Source organism: Crocuta crocuta, unplaced genomic scaffold (genome assembly GCF_008692635.1).
Source record: "Crocuta crocuta isolate KB4526 unplaced genomic scaffold, BGI_CrCroc_1.0 scaffold48, whole genome shotgun sequence".
NCBI lineage: Eukaryota > Metazoa > Chordata > Mammalia > Carnivora > Hyaenidae > Crocuta > Crocuta crocuta.
The window spans coordinates 10,683,193-10,698,713 of NW_027533089.1; the positions used below are offsets into that span (position 1 = coordinate 10,683,193).

At 40.7% G+C, this 15,521-nt stretch overlaps 1 protein-coding gene and 1 non-coding gene across 4 annotated transcripts in view; one reads left to right on the plus strand and one right to left on the minus strand.

Moving 5' to 3' along the window:
* Positions 1-15,521, plus strand: part of TGFBR3 (transforming growth factor beta receptor 3) — a 204,047-nt gene that overhangs the window by 37,783 nt on the left and 150,743 nt on the right. The gene's annotated exons all lie outside the window — the stretch shown is intronic.
* On the minus strand, positions 7,088-7,172 carry TRNAE-UUC (transfer RNA glutamic acid (anticodon UUC)). Its single transcript has one exon. It is a non-coding gene; the product is annotated as a tRNA-Glu (tRNA).

Genomic DNA, 15,521 nt, shown 5'->3' on the forward strand with positions numbered 1-15,521 from the left:
AGGCTCCAGGCTCTGAGCTGGCAGTCAGCACAGAGCCCGACGCGGGGCCCGAACCCACGAACCGCAAGATCATGACCTAAGTGAAAGTTGGACGCTTAACTGACTAAGCCACCCAGGCGCCCCAGCATAGACTCTTTAGTACTCCATACTTTGGCTTAAGAAGTGGTGGTATATTATTACATTCATGAGCTAAAGGTTAACTCTTTAAACCAGTGGTTCTCAGAGTGTGGTCATGGATCTGACACCTTTGCAAGGGGTCTGTGAGGTCAAAACTATTATAATGATAATTCTAAATTGTCTTTCACCAGGTTAACATTGCAGTGATGGTGTAAAAGGAATATTTGATAAAACAGCTGGTGCCTTTGTGGGGATGGAGACAATGCCATGCATTAGTTTCAGTGAAGAATGTTCTTGCTAAAGGAGTTAAACACCCTCAAATACATGGTTTTTTCATATTTTGCATGATAAAATGGGCACTAGGCAAGTAGCCCTTCTATATTCCAAAGTGCAGTGGTTGTCCTGGGGAAACACTTGTGCAGTTGTTTGAACTGTGAGCTGAACGAGTCTGTTTTTCATGGAATGCCATTTTACTTGAAAGAGAAAGTGACAAATGATGGTTATCTAGCCTTCAGTGCTTGGCAGACATTTTTTTGAAAGTGAACAAAGTGATCCTGTTATTTCAAAGAAAACAGTGTGCAATATTAGTTGCCAATGAAAAATTTTATTTTTCAAGCAAAAATTAAAGCTTTGGAAAACTTACATTCATCACCATGACCATGCAGTTTCTCAGTAGTTAAATACTTTTTTGATGAGACCCATGGAAATATTAACAAATGTGATTTTTTTATATCATATAAGAAATATGTCAATATTTGGCATATTTGCATAACTCAGTGAACCATGACTTTCCAGATGGCTGATATACGATGTTACACAATCATGTGTAGGTAATAAAAAATCTCACATCTTCATAGTAAAAGATAAAGCAATTGATTTTTAAAAACCTTATATATTCAGATAATTTTGGACTTCTGGAAGACTTACTTAAGTAGTACAAAGAGTTCCTGTATAGCTTTTAGTCAGCCTCATCTTATGACAACATTTATACTATAAAATTAATCTTGGTACAATATTATCAACTAAAATATATACTTTATTTAGGTGTCACCAGCTTTTCCCTTAATGTTTGTTTTCTATCCCAGGACCTACCTCAAAATCTTACATTGCATTTAATTGTCATGTCTCCTTGGCCTCCTCTATTTTGTGACAGTTCTTTCAGTGACCTTGACACTTTTAACAGAGTGGTCAGCATTTTGGAAAATGTTCCTCAATATGAGCTTATCTGATATTCTCTCATGATTGCATTAAGATTATGCAGTAGCTAAATTATGGAAAGAACCTAAATGGCCATCAACTGACTAATGGGTAAAGAAGATGTGGTTTATATATACAATGGAATACTACTTGGCAATGAGAAAGAATGAAATCTGGCCATTTGCAGCAACGTGGATGGAACTGGAGGGTATCATGCTAAGTGAAGTAAGTCAATTAGAGAAAGACAGATACTGTATGTTTTCACTCATATATGGATCTTGGGATACTTAACAGAAGACCATAGGGGAGGGGAAGGGAAAAAAAACGTTACAGAGAGGGAGGGAGGCAAACCATAAGAGACTCTTAAATACTGAGAACAAACTGAGGGTTGATGGGGGGTGGGGGGAGGGGAAAGTGAGTGATGGGCATGGAGGAGGGCACTTGTTGGGATGAACACTGAGTGTTGTATGGAAACCAATCTGATAATAAATTATATTTTTAAAAAAGATTATGGATTATTGGGAAGGGTACACAGAGATAATGTGCCCTTCTCAGGGCATCAAATCAGGGTTACATTAAGTTGATATGTCTTGTTACTGATGATGTTAGTTAGCCTTTATCAGCTGGCTAAAGTGGTCTCTGTGAGATTTTTCTGCTATAAAGTTACTACTTTTTCCTTTGTAATTAGTATTTTCAGAGCAATGGATTTTAACGTAACAAGATATGAAAAGTCTATTATGTGATTCAGATTCCACATCACATCTAACCTTTAAGTAATGACTATTTAATGGGTTTAGGTAAAATATCAAAGAAGAAATGGCTAGCTACAAGTATATGAAAATATATAATAAAATTTGCTTCCCCTTTCCAACTGTATATCTGTGTGAGGCCAGATTTCTTCATATCCTTCAGCCAGAATAATGTATCACAATAAATTGAATGCAGAAATAGATCTGAAAACCCAGCTGTCTTCTATTAAGCTAGATGTTAAAGAGTTTGCAAAAATATAAAACAATGCCTCTATTCTCACTAAATTGTTTTATTTCAAAAATAGTTATTTTTCATAAAAGATAAAATTTGCATTAACATGCAGTGGGTTTATTATTGTTGGTTTTAAATATTTTTAAAACATTTCTCAGCTTTCATTTCTGTTGTGCTAAATGTTATTAGATATAACTTATACCAATAAAATCTCTTTGGAATCCTCAGTAATTTTAAAGCATAAAGGGATTGTAATACCAGAAAGTTTCAGATTTGCTGCTTGCTAAATAAAAGAAGAGCTATCTTGTCCTCTGGAGGGGGAGAATTGTGTCTTGGAAGTTTCGGGGAAGGGTTTCACCTAGCAGTCTGGGCCCTGGGGAGGCCACTCATTAGTACTGCTGTATCTGTTTTCTCACCTGGCAGATGAGGGAGATTGGCCTTAAGATTTTCAGATTTCTTTCAGCTCCCAAATTTTATGATTCCAGGTCAGTGTTGCTGTCAAAGATGTCGTCTTAGCAGCCTGGTCGTTACAGAGCAATACAGGTAGTTTCTAGAGAGTGGTATTTACAAAGTTAATGATGAAGAGGGTCATATCTTAAGGATATGACGTAATATTTGTGAGGCAGGGATGTGAGAGTCCTTTCAGTGTCCCCTTCCAAAAATTGTAGTTTCTGTCTTAGCTAGTTTTTACTATACTAAGAGAAAGATTTTTAATTATTGCTGAATATTTTTTATTCCTGAGACAGAGAGAGAGAGAGAGAGAGACAGCATGAGCGAGGGGAGGGTCATAGAGAGAGACACACACACAGAATCTGAAACAGGCTTCAGGCTCTGAGCTAGCTGTCAACACAGAGCCGAATGCGGGGCTCGAACCCACGAACCGTGAGATTATGACCTGAGCTGAAGTTGGATGCTTAACTGACTGAGCCACCCAGGCACCCCTCTGTCAGTTTATGTGTACAACAAATTAAAAAGTATATGATTTCCTAGAATTTTTGTGCTACAATGTTCTGTGTAGATATGTATAAACTTCTTTTGTGTGGAGATTTATAAATATTAACATAAATCATTTTTCTTTGTTATAGGTTCTTCATATATCACTGATGTCTCTTTTGAAGCAGGCTGGGGTTGTAGTATTCATTCTATACTTACAATCTTCATAAGGCTAATTATTTTAGTACTTGATTTTTTAAAAAGCTTGATTAAATTTTTAATGTTTATTTTTGTGAGAGCAAAGGAGCCAGAGTGTGAGTGGGGGTGGGGCAGAGAGAGGGAGACAGAGGACCTGAAGAGGGTTCCGTACTGACAGTAGAGAGCCCAGTGCAAGGCTTGAACTCATGAACTGTGAGATTATGACCAGAGCCAAAGTCAGATGCTTAACTGATTGTACCACCCAGGCACTCCTAAAAAAAAAAAAAAAAAAAAAAAAANAATGTATTAAGAATCCCAAACTTTGGAACTAAACTTTTCCTTTCTTTAAATGGAAGGAGACTTGACGGCTTTGGTTTTTAAAGATGAAGAAACAAGAGGGTAGGGGAAGCCAGTAGAATATTGTCCTATTAAGTATCAGTCTCAATTAGTTTTTAAACAGGATTCTGAATTCCTATAAAATGGATTTTGTAATGGAAACTGCCACAGTTGAGGGCCAGCTATGTCACGATCACCAATTTGGGCATCTCTGATAGTTAGCAGAAATATAAATATCTAATGTAGTGTGTGTTTGTTATACTGTCATAGGAAAATTTTGTAATTGATTTTGAGCCAGATTCTCCCAGTGTTTAAGCTACTACTTGGAAATAAGATTTGGAAACTGAACTAACTTTCTTGAGCACTTCTACAGTTTAGTAAATTATAGAAAGTTTAGTATGCATTATATCTAGAAGAAAAATTTCTGATTATCTTACATCAGAAAAGTTTCATTCATCACATTTCAAAAGTCCCTTTAAGTAGTTAATTATTTCAGGTTATTTATATGACCTGATCTAAGAGGAAAATGATCGTCATCTGCAATGGGACAGCTTAACAGAGCATAGTGCTTCAGAACACAGGCTTGAGAGCCAACTGCCTGGGTGCAAATCCCACGCCTGCCACTAAATAGCTTTTTAACCTATGTTGGCTTCATTGTCTTCATGTATAAAGTGGAGCTAATATAATTATAGTATCCATCTCACTAGATTGTTTTGAAATTTAATGAGATACCATGCTTCACAGGCTCAAAACCTGCCAGGCACTTACTAAGCTCTGTTAAACCATAGCTTTTAGTATTTATGTGCTATTAAAATTATTACTTAGTTAGCATGTGGTATATTTTAGGTTGCTTATTTCTTCATGACATCTGAATTTGTATCTCATTAGTAACATTATCCTTAAGTAATGTTTTAGGATAAGTTACATCTGGGTAGATTTTACATTCATAAGGCACACTACTAGAGTTCTAGATTTGTGGTATGTTGGTATTTTAAGGATCCTTAGAGATGATCTGGTTCAGCTCAGTCTGATACATAAATTGCCTTTCTAATATCCTGTTGACTGAGCCTCTAGCCTTGACTTGAATTTAAAATATCCCCGACCCCTGGGAAATTTCGTCCTTGTGTTGTGCAATCCACCTGGCTGTAAACCTCCACTCTCAGCTCCTCTTCTGCCCTGTAGAGCTCAATGGAATTTGGTTAACAGATAACTTACCTGAACAGTCACAGTGGAGTAAATGGATTCTGGTAACTAAGGTTGCCTAAAAGTGACCAGAATGCTGTGTCAATGGGACTTAAAGTATTTTGCTCCCTGTTGGTAAAAGAGTAAGGCTTACATTTGCAGACAGAGTTGCTTTGAGCAGTTGGGTACGCATTTGGCATAGAAGTTTGTCCCACTAAGCCTGTGGTGGGGCAGTGAGCCAGAAGGGAAGGGCAGTACCTGGGTCTCTACACCTCACTCTATGAAACACCCCCATGCATTGTTGGACAGGTCCTTTCCTGGAGGAGGAGCTTCTCTGTGTTTAAAAGTTTGGTCTGTCTTATTTTTTTTTATCGCCTATTTCTCCTATGTAAGATGGAAGCTTACCTTGTTCACTGTGATATCTGTAGCAGCTACAGGAACTTGATATGTAGGTGCTCAGTATTCAAGTGATGGGATTAAAGATTAAACACTCAAATGTGAATATGTTTTCAATTGAGTGCAGGGAAATAAATGTCACTTTCGTGTGTATGTCGTGGCCCATTCTTTGTGCCTGAGCTGAAGGAGAAGCTGTCAGAGGATAGGAAGTGAGACCTAAGGAAAAATATTAATACTAGTAGTATTATTTGCAGCTTTTGTATACATTCAGAAAAATATTTTTTTCTGTTTTGGTATGTGAAGATTTTCTAGAAAGGAAGGACAGGTTTTTAATTTTATCCAAGGCAGAGGTAAATGATGCTGTGTAAGAATTGGGTTTGGAAATCTGCTCAGCTGGATAGCAGCTTCAGACTATAGCCCCAGTGATGTTATATGAGCTTAGCTCTACTATGAGTGCTAATGAAACAAATTGGCCAGAAATATGAATTGTAAAAAGTCATCAAAACATTACAATTTAGGAGAAAAATGTCATGAAAATTCTAACATATAAAATCCAAATAGTTCCTTTTTCTGAAGGCTTTAAAATTTATTTCTTAGGTTGTAGAAAATATATTTAAAATTAAAATGACATTAGCTAAGAACTTTGCACAGTTAATTAAGGAAATCTGAGCTTCCTTTTTCCTTTGGTATGTCTATCTCTCTTTAACGTGCCTATAGCCGAGTTTTGCACAAAATGAGGACATACGTTTAGGTCAGAACTCATTGGCATAGTGCTCAGTTATCTTGGGTCAGCATTTTCTCTGGGAAGAAACACCTTCAGGTTTTGGAACCAGAATGCCAGTTCTGCCTTCTAGTCCAGGTGCCACCCTCCCTACATGCCTCTGCTCCCCCTCCCCCACCAGGGCTGGTCTTGGCTTAGTCACTTGACTCAGTCAGTCAGTCAATAACTTAATGACTTTGAGTGAATTACTTAACATCATTCTACCGCAGTGTTTTTGGTTGTAAAATGAAGACAATTGTATATCTCAAGGTGGTTTTGAGGAATAAATACATAAATACAAGTAAAGCGCTTGGAAGAAGGCCTGATACGTAATAACTACTCCATAGATGATAATATATTTTTTAAGTTTTATTTATTTATTTTTGAGAGAGAGTGAGAGCTCGAGCAGAGGAAGGTCAGAGAGAGAGGGAGAGAGCAAGGAGAAAGAAAATCCCAAGCAGTCTCTACACAGCAAGAAGCCCGCTGCAGGGCTTGATCTCACAACTGTGAGATGATGACCTGAACCGAAATCAAGAGTTAGATGCTTAAACAACTGAGCTCTCCAGGAGCCTCAGATGATGATATTACTATTATCAAATGTGGATAATATTTGAGGACAATATAGTGACAAATAGATTTTTTTAAAACTTTGGAAATTACCCTCTACAAATTCCAGGGAATATGATCATTGTCTTCATGAGGCCTTAGTATTTGTAAAGATCTTTGCCGTTTAGGCCACTTGCTGTGCTTCTATTTACACTTCCCTGTGTGAGGTGTGGAGTTCATTTCTAAGGTGTTCCATTAATCATGAACTAGGAATGCTCTAAAGAAAAGAAGGTAGTTAGAAAATGAAGTAACTTTTTTTTTTTTTAATGTTTTATTTATTTCTAGGAGAGAGAGAGAGACAGCGTGAGCAGGAGAGGGTCAGAGAGAGAGGGAGTCACAGACTGAAACAGGCTCCAGGCTCTGAGCTGGCAGTCAGCACAGAGCCCGAGGCGGGGCTCGAACCCACGAACCACGAGATCATGACCTAAGCGAAAGTCAGACGCTTAACCGACTAAGCCACCCAGGCGCCCCAAAAAATGAAGTAACTTTTAATTTCCAAAGCTAAACCTTAACTTGGAATTTTAACTTTGTTGAGTTTCTAAGTAAGGAGATAAAAAGCTGTTCCATTCTTAGATTCACATTGTTCATAGGTAAAATGGAAAAAGGAATAGATAAAAATTATAATTTTAAGGGGAAAGGGCTTTAAAATTTTTTTTACTGTTTATTTTTGAGAGAGAGAGAGAGAGAATGCAAGTGGGGGAGGGGAAGAGGGTGAGAGGGCGACACACAGATTGCAAAGCAGGCTTCAGGCTCTGAGATATCAGCACAGAGCCTGACACAGGGCTCAAACCCATGAACCGTGAGAATATGACCTAAGCTGAAGTTGGACGCTTAACCGACTGAACCACCAAGGTGCCTCTGAAGGACTTTCTTTTATAACTGTCCATATCAATCAAATTCCATTAAGATATTGTCTTAATGATATTTTTATGTCTTCAGAGAATGAGCAGATATTGAACATGCTTTATTTTCCCCCCTCTTAAAATATTTTGGCCATTATATTGAAAAATATTTGGGTTTTTAAAAAATAGAAGTAATTAATTGCAGAGTATTTTGATGTTCAGGCAAAGAAAAAACACATTACTTCGTGTAAACAGAGGTTAATACACAGCCTTTGAAATCTAAATTATTGAACTATTTGCCTAAGGACAAATTTCTTAATTATTTAGGTTTCCTCTGGCCTGTAATAAACTACAGTGGTGGGATTAGCACAGAAGCGTCTTATGTGTGAAACATTTGGGTCCTGTTTGGAAAGCATGATGGATCCAAAATTTCAGGTTTACCTTTGGAGTTACACTGATAAATTAGGAAACTTTCATCCCATTTTCCTCTCCTTGTGTGGTCTAATTGGTTCATGGTTGATAAAGACAGAAGCGTATGTTTTTGAGAAAGGTAAGCCTTCATTTTGATTAAGTTTTAAATGGTCATCATCTCTGGAACTGTCCCTAGGACAAAGGATGTGTATTACTTCCATGTTGTTTACATGGGGATGGGTCTGAAAGATGTGAAGTGCGGTTTATGTTCGGTTCTATTCTATGGCTTCTTTGGGCCCCAGCCAAGATAACTTGGTTTGGTAAGGGCCAAGAGGACCTGCCTTATAACCACTTTTTTAATAGCTGCTTTTATGTTTTTATCTGAAAACCTCTTCCTTAAGCTCTACTTTGCAGAGGAAAAAAAACAACTGTTTCTGATCTTAGCCAATGGACAATGATGGCAGTGGCCATGGGTGTATGTGCTTCCAGACACAGTTATGTTTCATACCTTCCCTAGTTATATTCAGATTGCCCAAGCGGATCCTGTGGCTCTTGGGCAGGGTTGCCTTGGGAAGATGGAAACACAAAAGGGATAGTTTCTGGTTAAGAAAGACGTCTAGGACTCTGGTCTGGAAGGCTTTTTATTTTATTTATTTATTTATTTATTTATTTTTTTAAACCTATGTGTGTCAGGTGGGGTACGGGTTTCGTGCTGTGGAGGTGGGGAGAACCTTTCGCGGAGAAAGTACCTGATTGACATCCATGATTCAAAAGTGTCATAGACCCAGCTCCACATTCACTTTTGCCAGGTCCTTCCTGTTGCACTGAGCTGTGGCCTTGCCCCTGGGGACCATGGAACCCCCAGGGAGAAAGTTGCCACTCCTATGCCCTTCATTCTTCCTGTGCTCCTGGCCGAGATCTGTTATGTGGGTCCGGGCCCCACCTTGAAATCACACTTGTATTTAGCAGCTTGTTCGGTGGCTCTTCCTCAGTGCCTGGACTCCTGTATGAAGTACTGGCTGGCGTGACTGCAGCTCCTGTTGACCCACAGAGGCACAGGGACAGATAGCCCAGACTGTAGAACCCAAAGAAAGCTCTGGGTGACCTCTGCTATTTAGCAGCTGCTCCTAGCACCAGTCACTGTGGCAACTGGGCTCTGTTTATGAAAATGAACGAGGACCTCAAGGCTGGGGCATTCACACCATGGACAGAGCTCCCCCTGGAAATACACTGCCTGCCAGATTGCCAGGGCTAAACCCAAACAAAGACATACCAAACAAAAGTAGCTGGGGAAGTGCTCTGTCCTTGGGGGACATGCACATGGCCTAATTGCCTGGTATCCTCCTTTACCAAATTAACGGAACCATGCCAGAATGAGTTTATCTTGGTTATGCTAGAGAAAGAAGGAGGCAGAGACCCTGGTATTTGTATGGGTAATTTCTGAGTGTACCCTTGTGTTGCAGGGCTGGCCTCTAGCTGTGGGTTTAGAAGAAAGCTTAGTACAGAGGATCTGACTTTTTGAAAATCTTAATTTAGGTCCTGCTTTTATGTAAACTATAAAGGTATTTCTGGGTCTGCACCTTTAGAATTGACCCTTGTCTGGAGGAATAACTGAGTTTTGAGTTTGTACTCTTTGAGTCCTTGGCTTTCATAGGGATGGTCCAACCATTCCCCATGGGAAATGGTGAGCCATAGACATCTTTGAGCATGCTCCGAAACCCAGAGCTTCCTTTGAGGAGACTGCTATGTTCTGGGTGCTTCTAGCATTCTTAGGTTTTATGATTCGATGGCTGGGCCCTTCTAGTATATGTGTCTTTTAGCCTCATTTAGATCCTCACTGAGGTATTTCACTGGGATGTAAATACATGAAGCTCTAGTCTATATTGAATGTTCCCAGAGTTTGGAGCTGGAAGAACTCCTAAAAATTATCAAACCTCACTCCCCTATTTTATTTTTTAAAGTTTAGTTTTTTATTTTGAGGGAGAGAAAGAGCTTGAGCAGGGGAGGGGCAGAGAGAAGGAAAGAGAGAATCCCAAGCAGGCTCTGTATTGTTCGTCCAGAGCCCAGCACATAGCTTGATCCTGTGAGCCGTGAGATCATGACCTTGACCTAAAATCGCATCAGATGCTTGGGGACACCTGGGTGGCTCAGTCCAGTTGACCGACCCACTTCAGCTCAGGTCACTGTCTCGCGGTTTGTGAGTTGGAGTCCTGCATCCGGCTCTGTGCTGACAGCTCAGAGCCTGGAGCCTGCTTTGGATTCTGTGTCTCCCTCTCTCTCTGCCTCTCTCTCTCAAAAATAAATAAGCATTAAAAAAAAAAAAGAGTGACACTTAACTGACTGAGCCACCCACATGACCTGCACACTCCCCTATTTTTTTTTAATTTTTTTTTTAATGTTTTATTTACTTCTAGGAGAGAGAGACACACACACAACGTGAGCAGGGGAGGGTCAGAGAGAGAGGGAGTCACAGACTGAAACAGGCTCCAGGCTCTGAGCTGGCAGTCAGCACAGAGCCCGACGCGGGGCTCGAACCCACGAACCACGAGATCATGACCTAAGCGAAAGTCGGACGCTTAACTAAGCCACCCAGGCACCCCTCACACTCCCCTATTTTAAAGATATGTAAACCAAGGCTAAAAGGTCACTAACCTAGTTTGGCAGAGCTGGGTAATCAGGCATTCTGATGCAGATCCAGAGCTTCTTCACCACGCTGTGCATCGTCACTGTCAAAGTCTTACTGGGCCTTGGATTAGATGCCCCAGTAGAGGAGGGTCAGATGGGGAAGTCGAGAGGGCTTTGCTATTTGCCAACAGAACAGAGATATTCAGGAATGAAGTATATTCAGATAAAGAGGAACTCACATGTAAGCCAGCCTTAGCTTTAAAGTTTAAAATATCTGGGGCACCTGAGTGGCTCAGTTGGTTAAGCATTTGAGTTCGGCTCAGGTAATGAGTTCACAGTTGGTAGGTTCGAGCCCTGCACCTGGCTCTGTGCTGACACTCAGAGCCTGGATTCTGCTTTAGGTTCTGTGTCTCCCTCTCTCTCTGCCCCTCCCCCACTTGTGTTCTCCCCTCCCCAAAACAAACATTTAAAAAAATTGTTAAAGTTGAAAATATCCATTCACAGGGTACCACCAGGCTGGTTCAGTCTGTAGAGCATGCAGTTCTTGATCTTAGGTTTGTGAGTTCAAGCCCCATATTGAGCATAGAGCTTACCTAAAAAAAAAAAAAAAAAAAAACACTAAAATATCCATTCAGTGCATTGAAAAGGCCATCAGGTCCCCACCTGCTTTTCTTGATCTGAGCAGATATTAAGGAATTGGGGTAAAAGGAGAGAGGGTCGTGGGGTGGGGGTGCTACTGGTTGTGAGTGCAGTGAGAAGACTGTGGGCTTAAACCAGAGTCCTTTCCTAGAGGGATTCAGGCCTGGCTGTACCCCTTCAACCCTTTACTCCTTCACTTCCCATGTATGTCCTAGGGTTTGAACCACTGCTGTTCCTCATGAAGGTGACTGTCCCGAGGGACCCTTCGCTGTAGGGAAGGGAGTGAAGCTAAGTGTACTGGGTACTACTTAATACTCAAGCCTTTGCTATTACTGGGGTGGCTGCCACTGTTTTCTCATGATAATTCCTTATGAACTCTCCTGTTGATAAACCAAACCAAATCAGTAGTGGTCTTCCTTTAACTGAGGATTTAAGTTAAACTATAACCATAAGTACCCCGGTTGGTTTCCGTTCATTTTAGTGCTGCACGTTTGTACTTTGGGCTATGGATGTGATGTTTCTGTCCTGTCTTGGCTGAGGTACCTGTGTAAAATGTGAGTTTTCTATTTGATGAACTCTCCTCCAACCAGTTGATTGAAGCTAAAGTACTGACGGGGTTGATTGATCATATTTGAGAGTTCATCATGGGCATGGATGTTGGTACAGATGAATCCCATGCTTCATCCTATGTAATTATAATCAAAGGAAGAAGCCCACTTTTCCAGATTTATTCTATAACTATCAAGGCTTTCAGATTCTCCTGGGGAAGGGATAAGGAAGAGGACTGCTACAGTATGCCCTGCACTGGCTCTGACAGGCTTTGGAAAGAAGACTTCAGGGCGATCTGAAAAGCCAGTACCCTGAACTAGCTGCAGCCATTAACCAAAATGATGTCTGGACAGTCTGGAGCTGAACAGGTTTCTGTAGTATCTATTTACAGTTAGCCAGTGAGGTTAATAACAACTTAGCCAGGAGCCAATGCCTGCACTGGCCATAACTCACTTGTATTCTGGATGGGGGTCAGAGAAGCTGAATAGATTTATTCATTCAGGGAGCAGTGAGTAACAGCAGCCTTTGCTGCAAAACCAGCTCTTTTCAGCTTTTTGATGACATGCACGATTATTGTTTTTAACAGGTTGGCTAAAATATGAACCTGTGAAAGTCAGCGCTTTATTCCTCTCTCTCCAACCCTCATGTGCTTTCTTGTAGCTTCCTGTAGTCATTCAGTAAACATTTATCAAGTGCCTACTGTGTGCTAGGAACTGTTATCACAAACCAGTAACTTATTCTTAGTTAATGAATGACCTTATGCAGCAGGCATACAAAGAAGCCTTAAGAAGGGGTGGATAATTGGGATCTTTTATGTCTCTTCCTGCTTATTCTTTGTTGCCTTCACATCAGGGAAAGGAAGTGGAAGTCAACTGAAATTAGTTTATTTTGGTACTAGCAGTTTTAGAAAAGGTTTGGAGAAGGAAATTGAAACTATTGAGAAGTAGGAGGTTTGGGGATTACTGCTGGAGTTTTCCTCTTCCTTCTAGCCCAGGGACTTTGTCCCAGTTACCACTGATAATGGACTCTTTACATGTTTAACTGTCTTGTCAGTAAGTCAATGACACATGCTGAGAATAGAAACCAGTACCGTTCCATGTTGTAATCGCCAATCTATACACGCTCCACTCGTTCTGTTGTTGTGATCGTTGCTATGATGCTTAGCATCTAATGCTAGCCATTTGCCTGGCATTTGACATCACACCTACAGGGTCCCTTCTGCAAGCTGCTTACCTTCCTTGGAAGCCCAGGACCTTTTCCACATTGACACCACAAGAAGTGGTGGAGGAGAAGGGATTGGAGCCTTCCCTCAATAAAACGATAAAATGTGGCCCTTGTTTGAGGCAATAAGGGGAACTGTGTTCATCTGTTTTAATAGGGAAGGCCTAGGTAATTTTTTTCTGTTAAATTCTGCTTTTTAAAATATTTAGAGTTAAGTGTAACTCTGTTCATTGTTTTTTGTTCTTTTTTTAAATTTTTTTTAAATGTTTTTTCTTTATTTCTGAGAGAGAGAGAGGCAGCATGAGCAGGGGAGGGTCAGAGAGAGAGGGAGACACAGAATCGGAAGCAGGCTCCAGGCTCTGAGCTAGCTGTTAGCATAGAGCCTGACACGGGGGTCGAATCCACGAACCGCGAGATCATGACCTGATCCGAAGTCGGACCCTTAACCGACTGAGCCACCCAGGCACCCTCATTGTTTTCTGTTCTTTAGAAATATGTGATTTACAATGGTTGACTATGTGCTAGATCTTCTAGTAGGAAATTAAACAGAGATGTAGCCTGTAGTCTCTGCTCCGTAGGTGCTTCCTGACCCATGAGGGAAGACAGAACATCAGGTGGCATGTTTAGAAGCTTTTTAAAAAAATGTTTATTTTTCAGAGAACGCAAGTGGGGGAGGGCAGAGAGTGAGAGAGAGAGAGAGAGAGGGAGGATCAGAAGTGGACTCTTTACTGACAGCGGTGGGCCTCACGTGGAGCTTGAACTCATGAACTGTTAGATCATGACCTGAGCTTAAGTCTGATGCTCAACTGACTGAGGCACTCAAGCGCCCCAGGCTGTTTTGACTTTACCAACGTGGGGTTATCTTAACTGAAAACAGGTCTCTTGATTGTAGGAATGTCTTAGTAGATATCAGTTCTTGTTCATAGTTCAAGGAAGAGTGATGTAATCATATCTTTGGCTTTCTTAAGAGTGAGAGAGCCTTGAGGCTCCTGGGTGGCTCAGTTGGGCAAGTGTCGACTTCGGCTCAGGTCATGATCTCTCAGTTTGTGAGTTGGAGCCCTGCATTGGGTTCTGTGCTGGCAGCTCAGAGCCTGGAGCCTGTTTCGGATTCTGTGTCTCCCTCTCTCTCTGACCCTCCCCCGCTCATGCTCTGTCTCTCTCTGTCTCAAAAATAAATAAAAACTATTAAAAAAAAAAGAGGGGCGCCTGGGTGGCTTAGTCAGTTAAGCGTCCGACTTTCGCTTAGGTCATGATCTCGCGGTTCGTGGGTTCGAGCCCCGCGTCGGGTCTGTGCTGACTGCCAGCTTGGGGCCTGGAGCCTGTTTCAGAGTCTGTGACTCCCTCTCTCTCTGACCCTCCCCGGCTCACACTGTCTCTCTCTCTCTCTCCTAGAAATAAATAAAAAACATTAAAAAAAAAAAAGAAAGAAAATGCATTTAAAAAAAAAAAGAGAGAGAGAGCCTCTTTCTCCAAACTCCCAGCATGCTTCTCTTTGCACTCATTGGTGAGTTGATGCAGTTCCATCCGTCCTTGAACCAGTCCCTGGCAATGAGTAATAGAATTGCCATGACTGGCTTAGATTGATCAGCTAGAAAATCAATCACATTACTTACCATAGGGGTCTCCTGCCAAAATAAATATGAGCAGACCTTCCAACAGAGGAAGTGTACATCTAGCAGGACGCTGCAAGGACAAGAGGTCATAGAGAAAGTAATGGAGAAGAGGTCCTGGCTCTTGTTGGTGTTCCCTCATTCCCTACACAGCCTTCTAGGGGGCCTTCTAATCTGCTACACTATGTACCTGCCTCTCTCCCCACTTCTAGAGTATAGTTTCTTAAGGCTAAGGTACTCTGTCTTACACAATATTTGTGGCCACCATACCTGGCACATATGGGATTTGAACAAATCGAATGAAAAGAGATGTTTCCGTTTTTTGTGTGTTTAACTTTTATCAAACATTCCTTGAAATAAGTGGGCCATTGACATCTTATTCATTAAATATTTTATAACAACGTTGATATAGAATTCACATACCATATAATTCATCTATTTAGAGTTACAGTTCACTGGATTTTAGTATATTCTTTCATAGAATTGTCCAACTGCCACCTCAGTCAATTTCAGGACATTTTCATCACTCCAAAAAGAAACATCATACCCATTAGCTGTCACTCCCCACTTCACCCCTCCTCTAGCAGCTGACAATCACTAATTTATTTTGTTTCTATGGATTTGCTTATTCTGGACATCCCATGTAAATATAGTCATACAGTATATGACTTTTTGTGCCTGGCTTCTTTTACTTAGCATAATGTTTTCAAGGGTTACCCATATTGTACTCTCTGTCAGTACTTCACTCTCTTTTTACGGCCCAATAGTATTCCATTGTATGTGTGTATATAGCACATTTACTTAATCCATTATCTGTTGACAGACATTTGTGTTGTTTCCAGTTTGGGGCTGGTAGCAAATAATGCTGCTAAGAACATTTGTGTACGAGATTTTGTGTGGGCATGTGTTTTTATTACT